Source organism: Cebus imitator, unplaced genomic scaffold (genome assembly GCF_001604975.1).
Source record: "Cebus imitator isolate Cc_AM_T3 unplaced genomic scaffold, Cebus_imitator-1.0 Scaffold92, whole genome shotgun sequence".
In the NCBI taxonomy this organism is placed as follows: Eukaryota; Metazoa; Chordata; class Mammalia; order Primates; family Cebidae; genus Cebus; species Cebus imitator.
Genome location: NW_016107407.1, coordinates 553,198 through 558,005, shown reverse-complemented (window position 1 = coordinate 558,005; position 4,808 = coordinate 553,198). Strand labels below are relative to the sequence as shown.

Here is a 4,808-nt window from a genome sequence, read left to right as displayed (position 1 = left end):
CATGGCTGCATAAGCAAGCACTTAGTTAGTTACAGGTTATTTTCAAATACATTTTTTAAATGCCAATCTTTATATGGTACCTCACATCAATATATATATATATAAAACAGCTTCAAACTAAGCACCACTCTTGGTTTGCCATGGGAAACACTTAATGAGTCTATAAATAAGTGCTTATCTATATAGTGCTTTTTGATGGAATGTATTTAATAAAATCTCAATTTTATGCAGTACATATTTATATACTTTATATACTTATATGCGAAGTATATTTTTATTTTTTCAGTGTGAACAAAACATTTTTAATATTGATTTCTATTGTTTTAAACTTTCAGTCTTTTAACGTAATAAAATACCTGCATGCATTTAATTTCTTGTTAATAAAACACAAGCTTAAAAATGTTCATGATAATTGGTCTTGGTGGTTCCTAATAATAAGACCTGTCTTATTTTTTAACATAGAATACATTATATTTTTATGCAGGATTGCGTTAAAATTCAGTAGTTCTTAAACAATGGTACTAAATAACCATGTAACTCCCAAATGCAGCAAAGGCAAGCAATCTTCATGGTGCACTTTTACCTCATGGAAGTTGAAGTTGCTCCTTTTGGGAATTTTTTCCACTTCAATGTGAAGTACATCGTTAGGGTTTCATTATGTGGCTTTTTTTCTTTTTGTTGTTTTGACGGAGTTTCACGCTTGTTGCCTAGGCTGGAGTTCAACAGAAGCCTTTTCTTTCCCTGCACCCTAACAGGTCCTGTGTTGTGACAATAAAATCACAAGATTTTGAAGAGGCCTGCACCTCTGCAGCCTCTGCACTGAACTGCATGAAGCACAGTCTGTGGCTACCAGGCCTACTGTGGGCTGACTCTACATGAAGATGCACACCAGAGATTCATTTTCCTTGCCCCTGGGTCTATGGAGTTATAAAGAAGGAAGGAATTAAGCATCTTATTATTGGACGATCAAAAGGAAAAATGTCACTTAGTGAGTGACCTTAGGCAAGTCATGAAGCTGCATGAGAAGAGTTTTCCATAGAGTAGAATGAGGGGTCCGGGCAGAAGACTCCACGACCAAAGAGATGAGGAAGTCATGAAAGGGAACTGAGTGACCCAGTAGACCATGAGTATGAGCTCACTGCCTTCTTCGGTCATAAAGTGAGTGCCTTGGTCAGAGGCAATGCTGTGTGAAATACTATCACGGTGGATAAGGCATTCTGTAATTCCACAGATGGTAGTCTTTGCAGAAGCATTGTGTGTGGGATAGGCAAACTTTGAGCAGTGCACCTGGTTGTGCACTTTGCATGGAAGGAGAAATGGCCAGATGTGCAATTATATACTAATTCGTGGGCTTCAGCCAATAGTTTGGCTGGATGGTAAGGGACTTGGAAGAAGTATGATTGGAAAATTGATGACCAAGAAATTTGGGGAAGAGGTATGTTGATGGACCGCTCCGAGAGGTCAAAATCTATAAAGATTCGTATCCCATGTGAGTGCTCACCCATGCGCGACCTCAGCAGAGGAGAATTTTAATAATCAAGTGAATAGGATGACCCATTAGGTGGACACCACTCAGCCTCTTTCCCCAGCCATGTCTGTCATTACTCAATGGGTCCATGAACAATGTGGCCATGGTGGCAGGGATGGAGATTATGCCTGGGCTCAGCAACATAGACTTTCATTCACCAAGGCTGGCCTGGCTGTGGCCACTGCTGAGTGCCCAATTTGCCAGCAGCCAAGACCAGCTCTGAGCACTTGATATGGCACCATTCCTAGGGGTGATCAGCCAGCTCCCTGGTGGCAGGGTGATTATACCGGACCTCTTCCCCCATGGAAAGGGCAGAGGTTTGTCCTTACTGGAATAGACGTTTACTCCAGATACTTGTTTGCCTATCCTGCACACAATGCTTCTGCAAAGATTACCATCTATACTCACAGAATGCCTTATCCACCATCACAGTATTTCACACAGCATTGCCTCTGACCAAGGCACTCACTTTATGAACAAATAAGTGTGGCAGTGGGCTCATACTCATGGATTCACTGGTCTAACCATGTTCCCCATCATCCCGAAACAGCTGGATTGATAGAATGGTGGGATGGCCTTTTGAAGTCACAGTTATAATTCCAACTCCAATTAGGTGACAGTACTTTGCAGGGCTGGGGCAGTTCTTCATAAGGCCATGTATGCTCTAAGTCAGTGGCCAACATATGGTAGTGTTTTCTCCCATGGCCAGGATTCACAGTTCCAGAAGTCAAGGGGTGGGAGTGGAAGTGGCACCACCCACCATCACCCCTAGTGACCCACTAGCAAAATGTTTGTTTCCTGTTCCTGGGAGATTACATTCTGCTGGCCTACAGGCCTTAGTTCCAGAAAGAAGAACACTGACACTAGAAGACACAACAATAACAATTCCATTAAGCTGGAAGTTAAGATTACCACCTGGACACTTTGGGCTCCTCCTACCTGTACGTCAACAGGCTTAGACGGGAGTTACAGTGCAGGCTGGGGTGACTGACCTGGACTGTCCAGATGAAATCAGCCTAGTACTCCACAGTGGAGGTGAGGAAGAGTATGCATGGAATACAGGAGGTCCATCGGGGCATCTCTTAGTATGACCATGCCCTGTGAAGGCCACTGAGAAACTACAGCCCAATCCAGGCAGGACTGCAAAGGACCCAGATCCTTCAGGAATGAAGGTTTGGGTAACTCCACCAGGAAGAAATCTACGACCTGCTGAGATGATTGCTGAAGGCAAAGGGAATACAGAATGGGTGGTAAAAGGTAGTCATCAATACCAGCTTCAATGTGACTAGCTGCAGAAATGAGGACTATAATTGTCATGAGTATTTTCTCCTTCTTTTGTTAAAAACATGTTTGTGCATGTACACACTTGTACTAAGGAAGTATCTTCATTTTCTTTCTTTCTCCTTCATCATGTGACGTAAGATTTATTGACGTCACCTGAGCATTTAAGTATTGTTAACTTTATGAAATAGTATTTGGGTTGGGGATGTGTGCATTTCCAATTGTATGAAGGATAGTTGTGTTGTGTTAGGTGTAATTATGGCCCTATTATTGTCTTTATTTGAAGATTTTGTATGATCTCAGGAGATGTGTATGGGCTGAAGTTGACAAAGGGTGGACTTGTGATCATTAATACCAAGTGTCAACTTCATTGGATTGAAGGATGCAAAATATTGATCCTGGGTGTGTGCGTCTGTGAAGGTGTTGCCAAAAGATTAACATTTGAGTCAGTGGGCTGGGAAAGGCAGACCCACCCTTAATCTGGGTGGGCACAATCTAATCATCTGCCAGCACAGCTAGAATATAAGCCTGCAGAAAATTGTAAAAACAAAGACTGGCATAGCCTCCCAGCCTACATCCTTATCCAGTGCTGGATGCTTCCTGCCCTTGAACATTGGACTCCAAGTTCTTCAGTGTTGGAACTCGGACTGGCTCTCCTTCCTCCTCAGCCTGCAGACACCCTATTGTGGGACCTTGTGATCGTGTGAGGTAATACTTCATAAACTCCCATATATATTCCATTAGTTCTGTCCCTCTGGAGAACCTGACTAATACAGTGTTCTCCAAATTTGCTTGTAAGTATTAACTTTACTAGAGGCAACAAGTCTACACAGCAGCCAAGTGAGATATATTGTTTTTCTTCATGCAAATTATTGGTGGGCAGAGGAAGGCAATCTACCACAATGCCAAGATCTTCTGTCCTCAACAAATAAGGTACACGTTCACTTATACATCTCTTTCTACAGAAAATTAAGGCTACATTCTATCTTAAATTTCTGCTGAACAAAACTTGGGCCATTGTTTTATGGTCCTGAGAAAACTCAGAAAAAAAAACAAAACAAAAAACCACACTCTATTTTGATAATGGGCTTTCAGTCTGTGAAGAACCAGAATCACTGGAGTTAATCAAATATGTTCGACCATCATGGTGTCATTTTTCAGGCACGTGGCCTGTACAAGCCAGTTCGACTTCTTTATTTGCCATGTCACAGCCCCCTCTTCTATGGGACTGCTTTTTTTCTGTAAGAAGAATTTGGAAAGGGATGATGAACTTTCTTCCTGTCATAGACCATTTTATAAATTTCATCTGGGCTTTTCACAGCTTGTCCAACTGTTCTCTTTACGTAAGCCATCAATTGTTTTGGAGATTTCTTAACCTTCTTTATGTTCTTATTAGTGAAATTACTTTTTTTCTAGAAAGGGCAATAAAATGATCCTCAATATTATTACAAAAGTTTCATTTTTTTTTTTTTTAACATTGTGGGTCTTAGGCGCCATAATCTCTTAAATACTGGTGCTTCATGGTACCTGCTGCCTGAGCCCAGGCTGGGCGCTAAAGAGCTGTGCCCAACAGACAGTCTAGAGTGTCCCGAGCCTCCTGGGCAGAGTCCCACTCAAGGCCATTCAAACGCAGCAACCTGCATATTTTTATATAATTACATATGTATGCAAGTGTTAAATGAATGTTTCTGAAGTATTTTATTTATTTATTTTTTATTTTTATTTTTAAAGACAGGGTTTCACCATGTTGGTTAGGCTGGTCTTGAACTCCCAACCTCCGGTGATCCACCTGCCTTGGCCTCCAAAGTGCTTGGATTACAGGCATGAGCCACCATGCCCAGCCAAGTATTTTATTTAATATTACTCTAGGCACTTACCACTTAGGTTTATTAGAAGTCATAAATGTGTGAAGTTTATATGAACAAGTGTTTGTTTGTTTGTTTGCTTGTTTGTTTGCTTGAGGTGGATTCTCGCTCTGTTGCCCAGACTGGAATGCAAT

General features: G+C 41.5%; 1 pseudogene; it reads right to left on the bottom strand.

Moving 5' to 3' along the window:
- Positions 1 to 3,590: 3,590 nt before the first annotated feature.
- LOC108309152 lies at positions 3,591 to 4,306 on the bottom strand (annotated as a pseudogene).
- Positions 4,307 to 4,808: the final 502 nt, after the last annotated feature.